The 25,773-nt window shown below is 36.8% G+C and overlaps 1 long non-coding RNA gene across 1 annotated transcript in view; it reads left to right on the top strand.

The window, feature by feature from the left end:
- Nucleotides 1-16,880, top strand: part of LOC309708032 — a 42,565-nt gene extending 25,685 nt beyond the window's left edge. The window contains exons 3-5 of the long non-coding RNA XR_014277156.1: nt 16,101-16,232; nt 16,364-16,425; nt 16,559-16,880. This is a non-coding gene — a long non-coding RNA (uncharacterized lncRNA). The remainder of the gene's footprint in view (nt 1-16,100; nt 16,233-16,363; nt 16,426-16,558) is intronic.
- Nucleotides 16,881-25,773: the final 8,893 nt, after the last annotated feature.

Below are 25,773 nucleotides of genomic sequence, written 5' to 3'. Positions count from 1 at the left end.
GCAAAAACTGCCTTGACTTGCCCTCAAACAACGCTTTCTAACTCGAAATCTATTTGGAGTATCGATATCATTCTTTCACCGTAAGAGACAGCAGGCTTTGGTGAACAATCATGGAAATTTTCAGGTCTCTGTGGAAATCCAACAAAAAGTTATGACGAGAGAAAAAAGTGGTTCATTTCCACAGTTTGAAATCTGAAGAAATCTGAGCGAAGGACGAATTTCCTACCCTCAAACAAGTCCAACTCATTTCAGAACGGTAATAGGTGAGAAAGAAATTCTTGAATTGTGAGCGTCAGGGGTGTCTGAAGATATTCGGGGACAAGCCTCATGTCTTAACTTTGCTTCGTTAAGGAGATATGACGATTCGAATATGCCTCTCATTACAGAAATCCAGCGGTGATTTTGAACAAGCTCTCCATTCACTTTATATGGAGAGTTTTCTGACCTTGTGTTAGTCTGAGGAGATTTGCAAAAATTCTATAAATCCCACAACAATGATGGTGACATTTTCTGAAAGCCAGCAAAAATACCTACGTTTTGATGTATAATTTGTGGAAGTTGAGTGAAAATTGAGCAAGTAGCAGGAAGTTGTTCGGACATGAAGTGAAAATTGCAAAACCTTCAGTGGCACACTGGAAGCCAAGAGCATAGCAACCATAACAACACATGTATTTTGTGAAAAATCACAATTTTGCAACTCAAAACTTTAAGAGGCATAAAAGTAAAACAGTAAAAGATTTGAAAAAGCTGAATCATACCTGAATAGCCCAATAATTTGTGAACATTTTAAAGTTTGAATGGTTGTTCTAGGTGAAAATATGAGGAAGTAGTTAAGTTTCAAAAACAAGCAAATTTTAGCAGAATTGCTGAAGTTTCCCATTCATTTCAATGGGACAAATTAAAGGAAAAAAGCTTAATATTTTAAAAAGTATAATAGCAAAAAATAGCAAAAGTCATAGCGCACATTAGCAGAAATAGCAGAATAGTTTAAAATTTGAACGGTGAAAATCGGCTGAAAATTGTGGAAGTAGTTAAGTGCCAAAAAGTGTACGGAAGCAACTAGAATAATAACTAGAAAAATTTGCATTTCCTGCGAAAATGCAGTGTGGATGCTTAAAGCTGAAGCTGTATGCAAAAAGTAGCTGAAAAAGCTGAAAAGTTGCAGAAATTGTAAAAACTTTGCAGAAGCAAAAGAAGTTTGCTAAAATGGAATAACTTAGCAGAACTGCAATATCTTAGAGGAAACATAATACTTGGCAGAAATACAATAGCATAGCAGAATTTAGCAGAAATATTGTAACTTACCAGAAACATGATAACTTCTCAAAAATACAAGAATTTAGGAGAAATAGTATAAGATAACAGAAAGAATATATTTAGCCAAAAATACTTAAACATTACAGAAACACTATGATTTAGAAAAATAGTACAACAGAGCAGAAATATTGTGATTTACCAGAGACACTGTGATGAACTATGAATATTGTAATTTTAAATTAAGACTATGTTTTAGCACAAATATTATAATTTGGCAGAAATACTATAATTTAGCAGAAATACTATATTAAGCACAAATCCTATAAAAAGCAGAAATGGTATGATTAAGCATAAATACTACATTTAGTAGAAATACTTTGTTTTAGCACAAATCCCATAAAAAGCAGAAATACTGTACTATGATTTAGTAGAAAGACTATAATTAATCAGAAATACTAAATTTAGCAGAAATACTATACTAAGCACAAATCCTATGAAAAGCAGAAATGGTATGATTAAGCATAAATACTACATTTAGCAGAAATACTATATTAAGCACAAATCTTATAAAAAGCAGAAATACTATATTAAGCACAAATCCTATAAAAGCAGAAATAGTATATTAAGCACAAATCTTATAAAATAGCAGAAATAGTGTGATTTAGCACAATAGTAATAAGTTAAACAGAAAAATTGGAAAAGCAAAATGGACAGCTGAAAAAATGCTGAACATGCTGAGGTTCCCTCAAATATACTTGTTAAATGACAAAAATCAGCAAAAAAATTTATGACTGCCACACAATTACAAATATGTACACATGAGGAAACACACATGCACAGAGAGACACACACACAAGATCCAATTCAGTCAACCAGTCTAAATATATTGAATTTGAATCTTACAATGGGATCATCCCATTAAAAGGCTTTCTCTCTCTCTCTATCTCTGTCACACACACACACACACACACACACACACACACACACACACACATGCACACACAGGGAGAGAGAAGTAAGTTTCTAGGTCAGCCTGGGAGCTGGTGAATTTGAATCCACCAATCAGAGAGGCTGTGCACTTTTCCCCACCAAAACAGGTGCATCTGTTTACACACGCAGCAGCACAGAGAGACACAGGATTTTTGCAGTCTATTTCTCATAGTGACGACTCCCCTCAAACAAATGACCGTAATTTCCTAACCGTAGGGGCTAGAACGGTCATTCTTACACCGTTTTGTTCAGAAGAGATGGGGGAATCTTCAAGTGTTGACAATTTAATATTAAAATATGAATTTTTAGAGATATATGACATGGATGACTTGTTGACTTAGAAGCCACGAATTCCCCAATATGCAAATTTGAATGCCTGAGACCACATATGTGATTGGCTGGCTGGGAAGCCGTGCAGGCCCTGATTTGTGGATTTGAATTCCTCAGCCCTCAGATATGATTGGCTGGCTTAGAAGCCACGAAGGCCCCAATATGCAAATTTGAATGCCTCAGGACACTTATTTGATTGGCTGGGAAACTGTGCAGGCCCTGATTTGAAAATTTGAATGTCTCAGTCCTCACAGAGGATTGGCTGCCTGGGGACCTGGCAGAAATATATAGAAATACTATTATTAAGCATAAATACTACATTTAGTAGAAATACTATGTTTTAGCACAAATACTATAAAAAGAAGAAAAACTATAATTTAGCAGAAATACTATATTAAGCACAAATCCTATAAAAAGCAGAAATACTATAATTTAGAACAAATAGTATAAAAAGCAGAAATACTATAATTTAGCAGAAATACTATGTTAGGCACAAATCCTATAAAAAGCAGAAATACTATAATTTAGCAGAAATACTATGTTAGGCACAAATCCTATAAAAAGCAGAAATACTATAATTTAGCAGAAATACTATATTAGGCATAAATCCTATGAAAAGCAGAAATAGTATGATTTAGCAGAAATACTGTATTTAGCACAAGTACCGAAAAGTACCAGAAATACTATGATTTAGCAGAATAGTAATAACTTATTGAAACACAAATGAAGAGAGGGACACACAAACACAGGCTCTAATCCAGTCAACCAGTCTAACTATGTTCAATTTAAATCCTACAATGACATGCTGCCAAATAAGGGCAGGGTCCTCTCTCTCCCACTAAACACACACACACACACACACACACACACAGGGAGAGAGGACTAAGTTTCTAGGTCAGCCTGGGAGCTGCTGAATTTGAATCCACCAATCAGAGAGGCTGTTTACGTTTTCCCGCCAAAACAGGTGCATCTTTTTACACACGCAGCACAGAGACATAGACCTGCTTCTTTCAGTTTATTTCACATAGTGAGGATTCCCCTCAAACAAATGACCATAATTTCCTAACCATAGGGGCTAGAGCGGTCATTCTTACACCGTTTTGTTCAGAAGAGATGGGGGAATCTTCAAGTGTTGACAATTTAATATTAAAATATGAATTTTTAGAGATATATGACATGGATGACTTGTTGACTTAGAAGCCACGAATTCCCCAATATGCAAATTTGAATACCTGGAGCCCACATACATGATTGGCTGGCTGGGAAGCTGTGCAGGCCCTGATTTGTGGATTTGAATTCCTCAGCCCTCAGATATGATTGGCTGGCTTAGAAGCCATGAAGGCCCCAATATGCAAATTTGAATGCCTCAGGACACATATATGATTGGCTGGGAAGCCGTGCAGGCCCTGATTTGAAAATTTGAATTTCTCAGTCCTCACAGAGGATTGGCTGCCTGGGGACCTGGCAGAAATATATAGAAATACTATGATTAAGCATAAATACTACATTTAGTAGAAATACTATGTTTTAGCACAAATACTATAAAAAGCAGAAATACTATAATTTAGCAGAAATACTATATTAAGCACAAATCCTATAAAAAGCAGAAATAGGATGATTAAGCATAAACACTACATTTAGTAGAAATACTATGTTTGAGCAAAAATCCTATAAAAAGCAGAAATACTATATTAGGCACAAATCCCATAAAAAGCATAAATAGTATGATTAAGCATAAATACTACATTTAGCAGAAATACTATGTTTTAGCACAAATAGTATAAAAAGCAGAAATATTGTAATTTAGCAGAAATTCTATATTAGGCACAAATCCTATAAAATAGCAGAAATAGTATTATTTAGCACAATAGTAATAAGTTAAACAGAAAAATTGGAAAAGCAAAATGGACAGCTGAAAAAATGCTGAACATGCTGAGGGTCCCTCAAATATACTTGTTAAATGAAAAAATCAGCAAAAAAATGCACAGGGAGAGAGAAGTAAGTTTCTAGGTCAGCCTGGGAGCTGCTGAATTTGAATCCACCAATCAGAGAGCCTGTGTACTTTTTCCCGCCAAAACATGTGCCTCTTTTTACACACGCAGCACAGAGAGGCACAGGATTATTGCAGCCTATTTCTCATAGTGAGGACTCCCCTCAAACAAATGACCATAATTTCCAAACCGTAGGGGCTAGAGCGGTCATTCTTACACCGTTTTGTTCAGAAGAGATGGGGGAATCTTCCAGTGTTTACAATTTATCATTAAAATATGAATTATTAAAGATATTTGACTTCTAATGCACCATAACTGAGTAGAGCGAAGCAAAAACTGCCTTGACTTGCCCTCAAACAACGCTTTGTGACTTGAAATCTATTTGGAGTATCGATATCATTCTTTCACCGTAAGAGACAGCAGGCTTTGGTGAACAATCATGGAAATTTTCAGGTCTCTGTGGAAATCCAACAAAAAGTTATGACGAGAGAAAAAAGTGGTTCATTTCCACAGTTTGAAATCTGAAGAAATCTGAGCGAAGGACGAATTTCCTACCCTCAAACAAGTCCAACTCATTTCAGAACGGTAATAGGTGAGAAAGAAATTCTTGAATTGTGAGCGTCAGGGGTGTCTGAAGATATTCGGGGACAAGCCTCATGTCTTAACTTTGCTTCGTTAAGGAGATATGACGATTCGAATATGCCTCTCATTACAGAAATCCAGCGGTGATTTTGAACAAGCTCTCCATTCACTTTATATGGAGAGTTTTCTGACCTTGTGTTAGTCTGAGGAGATTTGCAAAAATTCTATAAATCCCACAACAATGATGGTGACATTTTCTGAAAGCCAGCAAAAATACCTACGTTTTGATGTATAATTTGTGGAAGTTGAGTGAAAATTGAGCAAGTAGCAGGAAGTTGTTCGGACATGAAGTGAAAATTGCAAAACCTTCAGTGGCACACTGGAAGCCAAGAGCATAGCAACCATAACAACACATGTATTTTGTGAAAAATCACAATTTTGCAACTCAAAACTTTAAGAGGCATAAAAGTAAAACAGTAAAAGATTTGAAAAAGCTGAATCATACCTGAATAGCCCAATAATTTGTGAACATTTTAAAGTTTGAATGGTTGTTCTAGGTGAAAATATGAGGAAGTAGTTAAGTTTCAAAAACAAGCAAATTTTAGCAGAATTGCAGAAGTTTCCCATTCATTTCAATGGGACAAATTAAAGGAAAAAAGTGGAATATTTTAAAAAGTATAATAGTTAAAAATAGCAAAAATCGTAGCGTAAATGAGCAGAAATAGCAGAATAGTTTAAAATTTGAACGGTGAAAATCGGCTGAAAATTGTGGAAGTAGTTAAGTGCCAAAAAGTGTACGGAAGCAACTAGAATAATAATAATAACTAGAAAAATTTGCATTTCCTGCGAAAATGCAGTGTGGATGCTTAAAGCTGAAGCTGTATGCAAAAAGTAGCTGAAAAAGCTGAAAAGTTGCAGAAATTGTAAAAACTTTGCAGAAGCAAAAGAAGTTTGCTAAAATGGAATAACTTAGCAGAACTGCAATATCTTAGAGGAAACATAATACTTGGCAGAAATACAATAGCATAGCAGAATTTAGCAGAAATATTGTAACTTACCAGAAACATGATAACTTCTCAAAAATACAAGAATTTAGGAGAAATAGTATAAGATAACAGAAAGAATATATTTAGCCAAAAATACTTAAACATTACAGAAACACTATGATTTAGAAAAATAGTACAACAGAGCAGAAATATTGTGATTTACCAGAGACACTGTGATGAACTATGAATATTGTAATTTTAAATTAAGACTATGTTTTAGCACAAATATTATAATTTGGCAGAAATACTATAATTTAGCAGAAATACTATATTAAGCACAAATCCTATAAAAAGCAGAAATGTTATGATTAAGCATAAATACTACATTTAGTAGAAATACTTTGTTTTAGCACAAATCCCATAAAAAGCAGAAATACTGTACTATGATTTAGTAGAAAGACTATAATTAATCAGAAATACTAAATTTAGCAGAAATACTATATTAAGCACAAATCTTATAAAAAGCAGAAATACTATATTAAGCACAAATCCTATAAAAGCAGAAATAGTGTGATTTAGCACAATAGTAATAAGTTAAACAGAAAAATTGGAAAAGCAAAATGGACAGCTGAAAAAATGCTGAACATGCTGAGGTTCCCGCAAATATACTTGTTAAATGACAAAAATCAGCAAAAAAATTTATGACTGCCACACAATTACAAATATGTACACATGAGGAAACACACATGCACAGAGACACACACACACAAGATCCAATTCAGTCAACCAGTCTAAATATATTGAATTTGAATCTTACAATGGGATCATCCCATTAAAAGGCTTTCTCTCTCTCTCTCTCTCTGTCACACACACACACACAAACACACACACACACACACACACACACACACACACACACACACACACACACACACACACACACACACACACACACACACAGGGAGAGAGAAGTAAGTTTCTAGGTCAGCCTGGGAGCTGGTGAATTTGAATCCACCAATCAGAGAGGCTGTGCACTTTTCCCCACCAAAACAGGTGCATCTGTTTACACACGCAGCAGCACAGAGAGACACAGGATTTTTGCAGTCTATTTCTCATAGTGACGACTCCCCTCAAACAAATGACCGTAATTTCCTAACCGTAGGGGCTAGAACGGTCATTCTTACACCGTTTTGTTCAGAAGAGATGGGGGAATCTTCAAGTGTTGACAATTTAATATTAAAATATGAATTTTTAGAGATATATGACATGGATGACTTGTTGACTTAGAAGCCACGAATTCCCCAATATGCAAATTTGAATGCCTGAGACCACATATGTGATTGGCTGGCTGGGAAGCCGTGCAGGCCCTGATTTGTGGATTTGAATTCCTCAGCCCTCAGATATGATTGGCTGGCTTAGAAGCCACGAAGGCCCCAATATGCAAATTTGAATGCCTCAGGACACTTATTTGATTGGCTGGGAAACTGTGCAGGCCCTGATTTGAAAATTTGAATGTCTCAGTCCTCACAGAGGATTGGCTGCCTGGGGACCTGGCAGAAATATATAGAAATACTATTATTAAGCATAAATACTACATTTAGTAGAAATACTATGTTTTAGCACAAATACTATAAAAAGAAGAAAAACTATAATTTAGCAGAAATACTATATTAAGCACAAACCCTATAAAAAGCAGAAATACTATAATTTAGAACAAATAGTATAAAAAGCAGAAATACTATAATTTAGCAGAAATACTATGTTAGGCACAAATCCTATAAAAAGCAGAAATACTATAATTTAGCAGAAATACTATATTAGGCATAAATCCTTTGAAAAGCAGAAATAGTATGATTTAGCAGAAATACTGTATTTAGCACAAGTACCGAAAAGTACCAGAAATACTATGATTTAGCAGAATAGTAATAACTTATTGAAACACAAATGCACAGAGGGACACACAAACACAGGCTCTAATCCAGTCAACCAGTCTAACTATGTTCAATTTAAATCCTACAATGACATGCTGCCAAATAAGGGCAGGGTCCTCTCTCTCCCACTAAACACACACACACACACACACACACACACACACACAGGGAGAGAGGACTAAGTTTCTAGGTCAGCCTGGGAGCTGCTGAATTTGAATCCACCAATCAGAGAGGCTGTTTACGTTTTCCCGCCAAAACAGGTGCATCTTTTTACACACGCAGCACAGAGACATAGACCTGCTTCTTTCAGTTTATTTCACATAGTGAGGATTCCCCTCAAACAAATGACCATAATTTCCTAACCATAGGGGCTAGAGCGGTCATTCTTACACCGTTTTGTTCAGAAGAGATGGGGGAATCTTCAAGTGTTGACAATTTATCATTAAAATATGAATTTTTAGAGATATATGACATGGATGACTTGTTGACTTAGAAGCCACGAATTCCCCAATATGCAAATTTGAATACCTGGAGCCCACATACATGATTGGCTGGCTGGGAAGCTGTGCAGGCCCTGATTTGTGGATTTGAATTCCTCAGCCCTCAGATATGATTGGCTGGCTTAGAAGCCATGAAGGCCCCAATATGCAAATTTGAATGCCTCAGGACACATATATGATTGGCTGGGAAACCGTGCAGGCCCTGATTTGAAAATTTGAATGTCTAAGTCCTCACAGAGGATTGGCTGCCTGGGGACCTGGCAGAAATATATAGAAATATATAGAAATACTATGATTAAGCATAAATACTACATTTAGTAGAAATACTATGTTTTAGCACAAATACTATAAAAAGCAGAAATACTATAATTTAGCAGAAATACTATATTAAGCACAAATCCTATAAAAAGCAGAAATAGGATGATTAAGCATAAACACTACATTTAGTAGAAATATTATGTTTGAGCAAAAATCCTATAAAAAGCAGAAATACTATATTAGGCACAAATCCCATAAAAAGCAGAAATAGTATGATTAAGCATAAATACTACATTTAGTAGAAATACTATGTTTTAGCACAAATCGTATAAAAAGCAGAAATACTGTAATTTAGCAGAAATACTATATTAGGCACAAATAGTATAAAAAGCAGAAATACTATATTAGGTACAAATCCTATAAAAAGCAGAAATACTATATTAGGCAAAAATCCTATAAAAAGCAGAAATACTATAATTTAGAACAAATAGTATAAAAAGCAGAAATACTATAATTTAGCAGAAATACTATGTTAGGCACAAATCCGATAAAAAGCAGAAATACTATAATTTAGCAGAAATACTATGTTAGGCACAAATCCTATGAAAAGCAGAAATAGTATGATTTAGCAGAAACACTGTATTTAGCACAAGTACCGAAAAGTACCAGAAATACTATGATTTAGCAGAATAGTAATAACTTATTGAAACACAAATGCACAGAGGGACACACAAACACAGGCTCTAATCCAGTCAACCAGTCTAACTATATTCAATTTAAATCCTACAATGACATGCTGCCAAATAAGGGCAGGGTCCTCTCTCTCCCACTAAACACACACACACACACACACACACACACACACACACACACACAGAGGGAGAGAGCTGCCGAATTTAAATCCACCAATCAGAGTGGCTGTTTACGTTTTCCCGCCAAAACAGGTGCCTCTTTTTACACACGCAGCACAGAGATGCACAGGATTATTGCAGCCTATTTCTCATAGTGAGGACTCCCCTCAAACAAATGACCATAATTTCCAAACCGTAGGGGCTAGAGCGGTCATTCTTACACCGTTTTGTTCAGAAGAGATGGGGGAATCTTCCAGTGTTTACAATTTATCATTAAAATATGAATTATTAAAGATATTTGACTTCTAATGCACCATAACTGAGTAGAGCGAAGCAAAAACTGCCTTGACTTGCCCTCAAACAACGCTTTGTAACTCGAAATCTATTTGGAGTATCGATATCATTCTTTCACCGTAAGAGACAGCAGGCTTTGGTGAACAATCATGGAAATTTTCAGGTCTCTGTGGAAATCCAACAAAAAGTTATGACGAGAGAAAAAAGTGGTTCATTTCCACAGTTTGAAATCTGAAGAAATCTGAGCGAAGGACGAATTTCCTACCCTCAAACAAGTCCAACTCATTTCAGAACGGTAATAGGTGAGAAAGAAATTCTTGAATTGTGAGCGTCAGGGGTGTCTGAAGATATTCGGGGACAAGCCTCATGTCTTAAAGTCGCTTCGTTAAGGAGATATGACGATTCGAATATGCCTCTCATTACAGAAATCCAGCGATGATTTTGAACAAGCTCTCCATTGACTTTATATGGAGAGTTTTGAGACCTTGTGTTGGTCTGAGGAGATTTGCAAAAATTCTATAAATCCCACAACAATGATAGTGACATTTTCTGAAAGCCAGCAAAAATACCTACGTTTTGATGTATAATTTGTGGAAGTTGAGTGAAAATTGAGCAAGTAGCAAGAAGTTGTTCGGACATGAAGTGAAAATTGCAAAACCTTCAGTGGCACACTGGAAGCCAAGAGCATAGCAACCATAACAACGCATGTATTTTGTGAAAAATCACAATTTTGCAACTCAAAACTTTAAGAGGCATAAAAGTAAAACAGTAAAAGATTTGAAAAAGCTGAATCATACCTGAATAGCCCAATAATTTATGAACATTTTAAAGTTTGAATGGTTGTTCTAGGTGAAAATATGAGGAAGTAGTTAAGTTTCAAAAACAAGCAAATTTTAGCAGAATTGCAGAAGTTTCCCATTCATTTCAATGGGACAAATTAAAGGAAAAAAGCTTAATATTTTAAAAAGTATAATAGTTAAAAATAGCAAAAATCGTAGCGTAAATTAGCAGAAATAGCAGAATAGTTTAAAATTTGAACGGTGAAAATCGGCTGAAAATTGTGGAAGTAGTTAAGTGCCAAAAAGTGTACGGAAGCAACTAGAATAATAATAAAGAATAAAGAGAAACAGGAACTCAATAGTGTGGATGCTTAAAGCATCCACACAATAAAGAATAAAGAGAAACAGGAACTCAATAGTGTGGATGCTTAAAGCATCCACACAACTAGAAAAATTTGCATTTCCTGCGAAAATGCAGTGTGGATGCTTAAAGCTGAAGCTGTATGCAAAAAGTAGCTGAAAAAGCTGAAAAGTTGCAGAAATTGTAAAAACTTTGCAGAAGCAAAAGAAGTTTGCTAAAATGGAATAACTTAGCAGAACTGCAATATCTTAGAGGAAACATAATACTTGGCAGAAATACAATAGCATAGCAGAATTTAGCAGAAATATTGTAACTTACCAGAAACATGATAACTTCTCAAAAATAAAAGAATTTAGGAGAAATAGTATAAGATAACAGAAAGAATATATTTAGCCAAAAATACTTAAACATTACAGAAACACTATGATTTAGAAAAATAGTACAACAGAGCAGAAATATTGTGATTTACCAGAGACACTGTGATGAACTATGAATATTGTAATTTTAAATTAAGACTATGTTTTAGCACAAATATTATAATTTGGCAGAAATACTATAATTTAGCAGAAATACTATATTAAGCACAAATCCTATAAAAAGCAGAAATGGTATGATTAAGCATAAATACTACATTTAGTAGAAATACTTTGTTTTAGCACAAATCCCATAAAAAGCAGAAATACTGTACTATGATTTAGTAGAAAGACTATAATTAATCAGAAATACTAAATTTAGCAGAAATACTATATTAAGCACAAATCCTATGAAAAGCAGAAATAGTATGATTAAGCATAAATACTACATTTAGCAGAAATACTATATTAAGCACAAATCTTATAAAAAGCAGAAATACTATATTAAGCACAAATCCTATAAAAGCAGAAATAGTATATTAAGCACAAATCTTATAAAATAGCAGAAATAGTGTGATTTAGCACAATAGTAATAAGTTAAACAGAAAAATTGGAAAAGCAAAATGGACAGCTGAAAAAATGCTGAACATGCTGAGGTTCCCTCAAATATACTTGTTAAATGACAAAAATCAGCAAAAAAATTTATGACTGCCACACAATTACAAATATGTACACATGAGGAAACACACATGCACAGAGAGACACACACACACGATCCAATTCAGTCAACCAGTCTAAATATATTGAATTTGAATCTTACAATGGGATCATCCCATTAAAAGGCTTTCTCTCTCTCTCTCTCTCTCTCTCTCTCTGTCACACACACACACAAACACACACACACACACACACACAGGGAGAGAGAAGTAAGTTTCTAGGTCAGCCTGGGAGCTGGTGAATTTGAATCCACCAATCAGAGAGGCTGTGCACTTTTCCCCACCAAAACAGGTGCATCTGTTTACACACGCAGCAGCACAGAGAGACACAGGATTTTTGCAGTCTATTTCTCATAGTGACGACTCCCCTCAAACAAATGACCATAATTTCCTAACCGTAGGGGCTAGAACGGTCATTCTTACACCGTTTTGTTCAGAAGAGATGGGGGAATCTTCAAGTGTTGACAATTTAATATTAAAATATGAATTTTTAGAGATATATGACATGGATGACTTGTTGACTTAGAAGCCACGAATTCCCCAATATGCAAATTTGAATGCCTGAGACCACATATGTGATTGGCTGGCTGGGAAGCCGTGCAGGCCCTGATTTGTGGATTTGAATTCCTCAGCCCTCAGATATGATTGGCTGGCTTAGAAGCCATGAAGGCCCCAATATGCAAATTTGAATGCCTCAGGACACTTATTTGATTGGCTGGGAAACTGTGCAGGCCCTGATTTGAAAATTTGAATGTCTCAGTCCTCACAGAGGATTGGCTGCCTGGGGACCTGGCAGAAATATATAGAAATACTATTATTAAGCATAAATACTACATTTAGTAGAAATACTATGTTTTAGCACAAATATTATAAAAAGAAGAAAAACTATAATTTAGCAGAAATACTATATTAAGCACAAATCCTATAAAAAGCAGAAATACTATAATTTAGCAGAAATACTATGTTAAGCACAAATCCTATAAAAAGCAGAAATACTATAATTTAGCAGAAATACTATGTTAGGCACAAATCCTATAAAAAGCAGAAATACTATAATTTAGCAGAAATACTGTATTTAGCACAAGTACCGAAAAGTACCAGAAATACTATGATTTAGCAGAATAGTAATAACTTATTGAAACACAAATGCACAGAGGGACACACAAACACAGGCTCTAATCCAGTCAACCAGTCTAACTATATTCAATTTAAATCCTACAATGACATGCTGCCAAATAAGGGCAGGGTCCTCTCTCTCCCACTAAACACACACACACACACACACACACACACACACACACACACACACACACACACAGAGGGAGAGAGCTGCCGAATTTAAATCCACCAATCAGAGTGGCTGTTTACGTTTTCCCGCCAAAACAGGTGCATCTTTTTACACACGCAGCAGCACAGAGAGGCACAGGATTATTGCAGCCTATTTCTCATAGTGAGGACTCCCCTCAAACAAATGACCATAATTTCCTAACCGTAGGGGCTAGAGCGGTCATTCTTACACTGTTTTGTTCAGAAGAGATGGGGGAATCTTCCAGTGTTAACAATTTATCATTAAAATGTGAATTTTTAGAGATATATGACATGGATGACTTGTTGACTTAGAAGCCACGAATTCCCCAATATGCAAATATGAATGCCTGAGACCACATATATGATTGGCTGGCTGGGAAGCCGTGCAGGCCCTGATTTGTGGATTTGAATTCCTCAGCCCTCAGATATGATTGGCTGGCTTAGAAGCCATGAAGGCCCCAATATGCAAATTTGAATGCCTCAGGACACATATATGATTGGCTGGGAAGCCGTGCAGGCCTTGATTTGAAAATTTGAATTTCTCAGTCCTCACAGAGGATTGGCTGCCTGGGGACCTGGCAGAAATATATAGAAATACTATGATTAAGCATAAATACTACATTTAGTAGAAATACTATGTTTTAGCACAAATAGTATAAAAAGCAGAAATATTGTAATTTAGCAGAAATACTATATTAGGCACAAATCTTATAAAATAGCAGAAATAGTATTATTTAGCACAATAGTAATAAGTTAAACAGAAAAATTGGAAAAGCAAAATGGACAGCTGAAAAAATGCTGAACATGCTGAGGGTCCCTCAAATATACTTGTTAAATGAAAAAATCAGCAAAAAAATGCACAGGGAGAGAGAAGTAAGTTTCTAGGTCAGCCTGGGAGCTGCTGAATTTGAATCCACCAATCAGAGAGCCTGTGTACTTTTTCCCGCCAAAACATGTGCCTCTTTTTACACACGCAGCACAGAGAGGCACAGGATTATTGCAGCCTATTTCTCATAGTGAGGACTCCCCTCAAACAAATGACCATAATTTCCAAACCGTAGGGGCTAGAGCGGTCATTCTTACACCGTTTTGTTCAGAAGAGATGGGGGAATCTTCCAGTGTTTACAATTTTTCATTAAAATATGAATTATTAAAGATATTTGACTTGTAATGCACCATAACTGAGTAGAGCGAAGCAAAAACTGCCTTGACTTGCCCTCAAACAACGCTTTGTAACTCGAAATCTATTTGGAGTATCGATATCATTCTTTCACCGTAAGAGACAGCAGGCTTTGGTGAACAATCATGGAAATTTTCAGGTCTCTGTGGAAATCCAACAAAAAGTTATGACGAGAGAAAAAAGTGGTTCATTTCCACAGTTTGAAATCTGAAGAAATCTGAGCGAAGGACGAATTTCCTACCCTCAAACAAGTCCAACTCATTTCAGAACGGTAATAGGTGAGAAAGAAATTCTTGAATTGTGAGCGTCAGGGGTGTCTGAAGATATTCGGGGACAAGCCTCATGTCTTAAAGTCGCTTCGTTAAGGAGATATGACGATTCGAATATGCCTCTCATTACAGAAATCCAGCGATGATTTTGAACAAGCTCTCCATTGACTTTATATGGAGAGTTTTGAGACCTTGTGTTGGTCTGAGGAGATTTGCAAAAATTCTATAAATCCCACAACAATGATAGTGACATTTTCTGAAAGCCAGCAAAAATACCTACGTTTTGATGTATAATTTGTGGAAGTTGAGTGAAAATTGAGCAAGTAGCAAGAAGTTGTTCGGACATGAAGTGAAAATTGCAAAACCTTCAGTGGCACACTGGAAGCCAAGAGCATAGCAACCATAACAACGCATGTATTTTGTGAAAAATCACAATTTTGCAACTCAAAACTTTAAGAGGCATAAAAGTAAAACAGTAAAAGATTTGAAAAAGCTGAATCATACCTGAATAGCCCAATAATTTATGAACATTTTAAAGTTTGAATGGTTGTTCTAGGTGAAAATATGAGGAAGTAGTTAAGTTTCAAAAACAAGCAAATTTTAGCAGAATTGCAGAAGTTTCCCATTCATTTCAATGGGACAAATTAAAGGAAAAAAGCTTAATATTTTAAAAAGTATAATAGTTAAAAATAGCAAAAATCGTAGCGTAAATTAGCAGAAATAGCAGAATAGTTTAAAATTTGAACGGTGAAAATCGGCTGAAAATTGTGGAAGTAGTTAAGTGCCAAAAAGTGTACGGAAGCAACTAGAATAATAATAAAGAATAAAGAGAAACAGGAACTCAATAGTGTGGATGCTTAAAGCATCCACACAATAAAGAATAAAGAGAAACAGGAACTCAATAGTGTGGATGCTTAAAGCATCCACACAATAAAGAATAAAGAGAAACAGGAACTCAATAGTGTGGATGCTTAAAGCATCCACACAATAAAGAATAAAGAGAAACAGGAACTCAATAGTGTGGATGCTTAAGCATCCACACAATAAAGATTACAACAACAATACTGTGAATGCTTTTCAAGCATTCACACTAATTATCCCCAGATCTTTTACCTGAATAATTTAGGGGGAAAAAAGACTAATTTCAAAGCTTTTTTTACTCAGACCCCCGTGAGCCTCAAACCACGCAAAAAGACTGTGGTATATGCTGGATGCTTCTCTTCTCTCTGTGTCCAGCTTTTGTGGCCCTCTCATCTCTGCTATGTTCTCTTTTGATATATTACCATCACAAGACAGGTAACCGCTCTGTTTCATTTGTACAAGATTTTTCATCACTTTAGTTCCATGATCATTTGACCATCACAGAGTTTTGTCTAGTAAAAGAAAAGAGCCTTTGTACATTTAAAAAATGTTTTAAATGTTCGTAGCTAAGAAACCTCCGGCTGATGAGAAAAGATATGAGAGCAGAGACCAGATGAGAAGAAATCAGGTCATATATCATATTTATTGTCTTTGCTACAGCTTGATTTTTTAATAGTAATGACACAAAGCTATTTAGCTCTAAAATGCATTTATCATTTGTCAGTGCTTGATGATAATTCTAAATAATTATGAAATTTTAGAATGAAGATGTGTGTTATGCAGCACTGGAAATCCAGCCAGTATCTCAGAGACCAAAGAAGAGGATTGCCCAGAGTTCAGATTTCAGTGCCAACACAACCATGAATAGTTTTCACATGTAATGAACTTTTTTTTCCCCTCAGTATGGTTACTAAGTATTGTTGATAAGTAGTCTGTGCTACCAGATCTGATAAGGAAAGATTATGTAAGATTATGGTCTTTTTTCCCCCAAAAAAATCAATGTAAGGAAGTGATTACCTCCACAAGAATTCTAATGCTTAGATATTTAAAAATAATAAATATTTACTGTGTTAGCAAAGTTTTTAAAATTGCGACTTGGTGTTAAAGTCACCTTAACTTGGAAATATCATTTTAACTTCTTAATCCTCCTATAACAAACCCTTAGTATTTATGTGATCATTGTAATACATCTGTGTGCTGTGCTTTAAAACAGTGAATTTTCAGATACACTGTAGGCTACAATATTTTTTAAACCTAATAAAGTTCATTAAAATGTAACCTATTTTAATTGTGAATATTTTGCATTCCCCTTACTGATCGACAGCCTACCGTGAATGGTTTGACTCACACAAAAAAGAGTATAAAACAAAAAGGCCCAGGCCAAAAGCAATTTAACATACTATCATACCAGTTGTATTAATTTCTAAATGGTTCTTTTACAGATTCATATATACTACTCAGAAAACCTACAGTTTTTGGACATTTTTGTGTCATTTTGAAGACTAATAGATATCGATGTTAATTTAACATTTCATATCCAACTCTACCATTTGGTGCTGTGCGTATAGAGGGAGATGTGCTGAACCACCATCTTGCACTGCATTAAGCACCACATCTGTCCTCATCCGCACCTATCTGCTTGATAGTGTTGCTTTAAGATTTGTCCAAGTGGCTTTGTTGGCCTACCTTGTGGTTATGATGTGGTTGGGGACAGGATGGCCCTTGGCAAACATGGTTCAACTACAAACATTATGTCTTAAATGGTCATAGTATGATAGCAAGATCTGTACTCTAGATGAAATAGTTTTTCAAGCACTTTCAGTCAAATGTTGTGCAAAGCAATAACATTTGATTGTCAACTAACTTTGAAAGGCAGAGCTTCTCAGAAGTAATGACTGGGGGAGGTTCACCAATCTAAAAAAAATCTGCATCTACAAATTGTGGAACAATTTCCTCAATGTTAAATTGTGCACAAGTCCATAATATCACCCAGAGAGTCTAAGAATATGTGGAAAGTTCTATACACACATGAAAAGGCTTAAAATAAATATTGATTGCCAATGATCTTTAGCATTTATTAGCACAATTCGCAGTGCCATCCACAAATGCAGAATAAACTTTATCATTACAAGAAAAAGCCAAATGTGAACATGATGCAGAAATGCCACCATCTTCTCTATATCAAAGCTCATTTAATATTAACTGATGCAAAATTCTTCTATAGTCAGACGAATCAAAGTTTGCAATTGGAAAACATGAACACAACATCCTCTAGACTAACAAGGATAGGGAGATGGACAGTTAAGCTGATAGGACATCCAAAGTTATAAGATCTTGCTCTTAGTCTAATCTCAAACATGCTGCTCCAGAACCATGTACTAGAAAGGAAGTTCAGCACAGCTAACTTATTTTTTCGTTTTCTGGATTCACTTACCCTGATATTGGCAGTCAGGATAACTGGTCACATGAAGCAGTTTAATAACTCGTTAACTTAACCCAGGGTTTCCCATACACATTCACATGAAATAGGTGGTGTTGATAAGTGTGCTGGCAACAAAGTGGCTGATTTTACAAAGAAAGATAAAACTATACTATGAGAAAAATATGAAGCACATAACACCAATTTAAATTAGCACTGCTGCTGTAGATAAATTAGTGACTTGAGTGTATGTTGCAGACTGGAAAAGAGTTGGTATATTGATGAAGTTTAGCTAATTTAGGATTGATAGCAAGAAAAACATACTGTAACATTTAATAACAACAACTCTATCATTAAGACACAAGAAATTCTGAAGCACTATAATTAATATTTTGTTAAATTAATATTTAAAAGACAGGCTTAGTTGTTATTCTTTCAGCGTCAACCTCACTGCTCTTTGTTGGTCTGAGAGCACATATTGATTAATATTATTATAAAAACAAATGTATGCTTAGTCTGCATGTAAATTTGATGTAAAGTCAGCAAGTAAAAATAGCTCCTCTGTTTTAGGATCCTATATTTATGGTTATAGAACAATAAAATTGTTTTTAAAATTGCTTTCAGCCAACAGTAATGTTAAAAAATGTAAAAATTAAGTTGTTTTTTAAGAATTTATATGTCTCATGATTCATCAGGGAAATGCAAAGTAGGTTTGGAAATTGCAGGTTATGTGGCCCTGAAGTGAGTTTAACATTACAGACCTACCACATAGGAACAAAGGACATTTTATTATAATAACGATTACAGGACAATGTTATAGTATTAGTTTTTCAAGTATTTTTATGTGTGCTTTACAAAAACAGACTAAAACTTATGTCAACACATATTTCAGATGATCAAATCCATTTGAATACTACAGAAAGCTAGCACGAGTGAATTCAAAATGCAATGTCTTGATGCATGCTCAATCATCCAGGTAAGTAAATCTCCAAAAGTTGATTCTGTTCATCTGGATGTAACATTTTCAGTGGGAGAAACGTTTCGTCAGTCTACAGTCAAAATGCAATGTGAAAAAGTTATTCAAATACTATCAGGCCCTAACTCAAAAAGTCATTTTCCCCTTAACCTAATAACTGGTTGTGCCATCCTTGGCAGCAAGATATATATGAATATATTACTTAAATCCATCTAAAACAGTGGTTAGGATGGCTTTTTGTTTACAACAATTCATGATGCCTATTTTTAACTAATTTTCTGTGTTTTGTCTCATGTTACCAATCAGCTATTATCTTTAACAGAATGAAACACTGTAGCTAAGTTTATAATGAGCAAAGTTTGTTTCAAGGACATAATACAAAGAATAAATAATACTTTCTCTGTCTTGAAGCTACAACAATACAACTCTGACAGTAAAGTCAACTTCAGCCTCCTCATCAGCCGTCAAACAGGAAACCCACAACATCAAAAAGCCCCTTACAGAGTTACAAAAATTCCCTTGCAGAGAGTTTGACATGCATTATAATGTACAGTTTGATTTGCTTGACATTTTATATTGAAAATATATTTTGAGAACAGAGCAAAAGTATTTCAGCGTCCCAGATCTATGCTATCTGGACATACATAACTACCTTATAAACTTCCCATCCTACTACTCGGGGGACTCTTTAAAAGCTTACAAAAGCCTGGAGGGTTACAAATGGACTCAATCTGGCTTTGCAACAGCTGTGGAATCTTCAAGCAAAAAAAAATTCTGCATCATCACTGGAAAGGTAAGTGTCATATTATCCGAGGCGGTGTGACATCGTTAGCGTTGTCGTTTGCTAAAACACGTCTGGTTGTCAGTAGCTATTTTGTGTTTTTGGTGTACTTAACATTTGTAATTGTATTTATAGGTTCAACATTCCCAAAGGCTTAATGACCCGCTGTTAAAGCCATGGGTAGTAGTGAGAAAAGACGGGGTTGTCTTGGGAGCACACTGTAACTGCACAGCTGGCCTTGGTGAGAGCTGCTCACATGTGTCAGCTGCTTTGTTCAGGACATGGCAGCATACCAGTGGAAAAAAAAAGAAGAGATAGCTGTTACATCTAAGAAGTGCAAGTGGGCCATTCCAAGTGAGGAGTCTTTAAAGAAAGTGGAGTATTAGCAATGCAAGGACATCATTTTTAACAACTCTAAACAAAATAAAAAAGAGAAATCTGCAAAAGATCATCCTGGCCTCCCAGCTTTCCCACCTCTGACTGCTGCTGAGCAAGACCAACTGTATCACAACCTCTCCCAATGCCGCACACAAGAGGGGAAGATCATCAAAGCTAAATTAAAATTCTAAATTAATGCTATTTTTGTTATGAAGCAAGTGGCTAGTTTGTAGATTTTTGTTCACTGACAAAGGCAATAAATTTTTTTTCTGATTTTGATTCTGATCTGTATCTGTCAATCAGGAATATGAAACGCAGTTAGTGGAAATCATTTGAGATGGATGTGAAGATCCAAAAATAGTGAGCCCAGGTCTGCCATTCTCTTATTCTGATATTTGTAGGACAAGTAAGAAAGCTTTCCCTTCAAAAGTCAAGTCACAATAAGCAAACAAAAAGTGAGAGTGTATTTGTTGGTTGAGCACATCAGTCACATCATTTTCATTTACATCACTGGAAGGGCACCACAGATTCAGATACATTTGTAAGCTCACAACATACACCCACAATCTTGTCAAGACAGGTCACATCATTTTCTCTGTCTGTCTGTGAAAGTTATGGCGACAGTGCTTTGCAAGATTGTGTACTTTTGACGGAGAACTCCTATTACTCTTTTATATGTATCCTGAGAGAAGCAAGACATCTGGTGTTCTCCAAATCAACAGGATCCAACTGTTTCTTTCCACAAGTAAATGCTGGAATCTACTGCATCACCTGGGAGCAAATGAGATTAAAAAAATGACTTTGTTCTGTAATAAACTTATCACTTGTGCGACCTCCCCATTCGACTTGTACGAGAAGTAACACTGAGCACTGGCTAGCAATCTACTCAGTTTCTCTAGATATATTTCTAAACAATCCATAATGCAAACAGTCTTCTCAAAGCTGCTGTTCTGAAATGCATATAGCAAAGATTGTCTTAGGGATTCTCTGTCAGGCCATAACACTAGCTGAGAGCTGCAATCGCACTGTGTGAATAAAGTTGGCTCTCAAATCAAATCTCTGAACCCGTCACGCGTCATCCTTGCCACAGTGGTACCGAAACCCAGGAAGTGGCATGACGGGTCCACACCCGAACAAGGGAAGGGAGGAGCTGGCCCAGATAGTGGCTGAAATGGCGGCCACCCAGCGGGAGCAGGCGGCAGAGGACTAGCCCATTGTCTGCTATCGAATATTTGATACTTGTGAGTTAAGGACTGAGTGAGCTGGGACTCTGCAAACACTTTTTGATTCAAATTAACCTCCTTCATCGTCTTGGCTTGGACTTCAACTCTCCAACAATGTACATCTTGACTGTTTTGTTGAAATTCCTGTATTCATATACTAATATCCCACATGGAAAGAAAAAAAAAGAACTATTAATGAGAAACACCCTGGATAAATGGATATATTTTCTCTCCATCTTCCCATGCAATGTTGAAATCACCCTTTGACGAAACTGACTGGGCATAATCTGAATGATTTTTAACAAAGACATGCATCAATGATATCTTGCCAATGGGATGCATCATAGTTCTTCCCAAATTTTGAATTCATGTTGCCATGAGATGCAACCATTAGGGGCTCTGTTTGGCATGTCACCCTGCCTGTCATTGAAGGCCCTCCCCTTTAGTAGAGGTTCCAAAGGTCCCGCTGCTTCCAAAGCTAATTGGTCTTTAAAGACTAGTTTGTTGATTACAAAGAAGTTAAATATAACTGCATACAGAACATACTTTAAAATATTTAAAAATATGCTAAGGATTGCTCTATGTATAGGGATTTTTGTACAAAGTTTGGCTGAAATTGGCCCACTGGTTAAGGAGGAGATATATCATCATTGTAAGATGGAACTTGTCCAACTACTCTTTTCTTCTATTGTGTTTAACAAAAACAATACCCATTCAATACAATGCTAATGTTTTATTTGTTTTATAATATCACTTATGTTTGTTCTATATCAAAAACCTCAGATACAAAAGTACGGTTAATAATTGAGGTTCAGCTGGAACAGTTTAAATGTTGGCCAGGTAGTTTGAAGAAACTTTATCTCGTTTTTACATCAATACAAAAAGAGACACACGACCACGAAAGGAAATGTTACGCTCAACTAACCAATCACAACATGCATTTCCTTTAATGGAAAAATCCTCTCCTTTCATGATAGCCGGCAGTAAGCTTTGCATAGTTTACAGTAGTGATGGGATTTCCGGCTCTTTTTAAAGAACCAGCTCTTTCGGCTTGGCTCACTAAAAAGAGCCGGCTCTTTCGGCTCCCAACCGGCTCTTCAGGTTGTTTTGTTGCTTTAATTAATTAATTATCAACAACAATATAAAATTATGCACAAAAGGAATTAGTAATGTAAAAAAAATGTGGTTTTCTTTATGTATGTTTATATATAAATATTTATGGGGGCCCCTAGAGACGAAACACGTACAAACTCCAAAACACATTTCTAGCATTAACTGAACTTCCAAGACAGAGCTACCTAGATCACTTAAATTACACAATCGAATTCATATGTTTATTGTTTTTGTATTAATACACAAACACTCATATATATATATTCAAATAATTTAGAAAAAAAACAATTTACCTGTTACTAACACACACCCAATCCGATTGTTGGTACTTCCTGGCTTGTGTAGCCACAAGGTAGCAAAAGCTCAACACGGCCCCTAGCATCCTGGAGCACTTCCGTTGTGTTTTGAAGTTTGTTTGTGCTTTGTCTCTAGGGGCCACTGTAAATATACTTTTATTTATTCACTCCACATAAAATGTAATAAATAAATTATAAAATACAGAAACCAACTATTTACATTTCAACTTTTAACTACTTAAATTTTCAGCTTTTTCCTTTTAAACAAATTTAGAGTGAAACAACACAAAACACTGCAAACCACAACACAATTAAATATAAATTAAAATATGGGAAAAAAAGGGGGTGGGGGGCGCAAACACAAGGGTGACTTGCAGCGTGAAGCAAAAAAAAAGTGAAAGAGAGGGCAGGAGAAAGAAAAAAAACAAAAGAAAAAAACATAACACGGCTCGCACCGTTCACTTCAAAGATCCGTCTCTAAGAGCCATTTCGTTCGCGACCGACCCATCACTAGTTTACAGTATCTAGAGGTCATCAACAAACACGTCAGGATGCTTTTTCGTCTCACTACTCTCTTAGGTATATTATTTAATATATTATTAAAATGTATTATATTATTTAAATTTCCATATTTAGTTTCTGAGTGTTTAAACTTTCTTGTAATGTCAATTCCATTGAAATAGTTTAATTTTTGTGTTTTGTGTTTGTCTTTCAGGAGTTATCTTCTGTAGTCATGGCAAGCTGTCTGGACCAGAGTTAGTGCTAAGAGTCAGATCTGGCGATAACATCTCTCTTCACTGTGACTGCAAAAGATCAAGCCGCAAATTCATAATGTGCTTATTCTTTCAGAGTAGGGATTTACAGTTATGTAGACATAGTTCCAAGCACAGAAAGAGTTGGTGAAGGTGGTGGCTGAATAGGTGGTTGAACTAAACTGAACTGAGCCTCAGGTTGTTGTGGTGGTGGTGGTAAAGGTGGTGGAGTTACAAAATGAGCAGGTAACTGAACTGTCGACTGGGCAGCAGGCAACAGAGCTAGAGGCTGGGCAGCAGGCAACAGAGCTAATGGCTGGGCAGCAGGCAACAGTGCTAATGGTTGGGCAGCAGGCAACAGTGCTAGAGGCTGGGCTGCAGGCTGAGCTAACGGCTGGGCTGAAGGCTGAACGGATGACAGGGCTGAAGCATGAATGGGTGGTGTTTGTAATGGGAGAAAAGCAGGGCCAGATGAAAAACCGTCCTTATCATTCTCAGTTTTAAAATTAATAGTCCTGGTAATTTTAACTCCAGACCTGGAAGGAGCAGAGTGAATATAGTCCTTCACACTCAATGTAGGCTCAGAAAAGGCACCCTTTGTGACAAGAGACATAGATGAAGCAGGGACACCGCCGCTATCCTCATTTGCCACACAGGTAACAACCCCAGAATAAACAGTCCCATTGTCCAAAACAACAAAAGGTGTCCTTTTTACTCAGCACAGCTGGCTGCTGAGGTCCCGAAGCCTGGCTGTGCAGTGAAATGTCAGTGGAGTGGCCAATGCTTCCTCCTCTGAGATGGCTCTGACGGGCCGGGCAACACCAAATCCGGTGGGCTAGGTGGAACATCCTCTGCTGGGCTCCGCAGGTAAGCAGTAGCAGCTGGGTGAAGATGTAATTCATTGAGGAAGAAATCCAGACGAGTGGGTGAAGTGAGCTCAATCACGGCTGCGGCAGCAGACATGTAGAGTGTTGAACAAGAGACCCAAATGCAGGCACTGGCTTTGATGAAAATGAGCTTTATTTTCAAAATGGTGAGAAAACAGACTGAGCAGAGATGGGAATGACAGAAACTAAGATAAACCTAAACTCGGAAAAACTAATTAAACAAACTTGAAACCATGACTTGCAGATTGATATGCAGGATAATGCGCAGGGTGAAACACAATATAACAAGAAGAGGTAACAAGGACGGACCAGTAACAAGCAGAAGAAAACACAGGGCTTAAATACACACAGGAGGAATCAAGGAATGGGAGACAGGAGAAAAACACAGCTGGGAGAAATCAGACCTGATGAGACAAGGTGAAGCAAAACCAAACACACTACACAAAGGACAGGGGCTATCAAAGTAAAACAGGAAATACAACAGGTATGTACAGCCATTTCATTTTGCATTCACCTCACTTTCTATTGTAATCTTGCCGAACATAGCAACTGGTCTGTACTTTTGTCTGTTCTAAACTATTTAAAGTGAGTCAGGGGTTACACGAGCTTAACACTAAGATATCAGACATGGCAGCAGGGAAGGAACTCAGAGATGTGGGACCAGGGCAGGCACAGAGGCACAGAACAGAAGGAGCTCAAAATACAAAACCTGGAGGCCTATCTCCCTTCACCACACTCTCTGCCGGTGGCTGATGCCCTCAGGGGTTGGTGTGTTGGTGGTTCTTGGTGTCCGGGCCTGGGCACTCAGGTATGTACCGGCTCACTTCTGATGGCTGCTTGGCGGGGCCTGCTGCCCGTTGCTCGTTCGGGCCTCTTCCTGGGGGTGGGGGGCCCTCAGGCCTCTGGGCCAGTGGCTCGGTGCACAGCTGGCTGCCGGCAGAGCCCGTGGGCATGCCACTGCAGCCCCCTCTGGCTTCTGCTCTGTGGCTGCTGGGTGACCCCTCATCTGGGGCTCTCCTCAGCTCTTCCCAGGAGGGTGGCACTGATGCCCCTCCGGTGTACCTCCTTGGGCTCTTACACTCTGGGACCTCTGGATGTCTAGGGCCTGGATCTCCTCCATGCCTGCTTCATGCCCTGGGGGACAGGGCTAT

The sequence above is a fragment of the Aulonocara stuartgranti genome (genome assembly GCF_965226115.1).
Source record: "Aulonocara stuartgranti genome assembly, chromosome: 6".
NCBI classification, from domain to species: domain Eukaryota; kingdom Metazoa; phylum Chordata; class Actinopteri; order Cichliformes; family Cichlidae; genus Aulonocara; species Aulonocara stuartgranti.
This window is presented reverse-complemented; position numbering and strand designations above follow the sequence as displayed.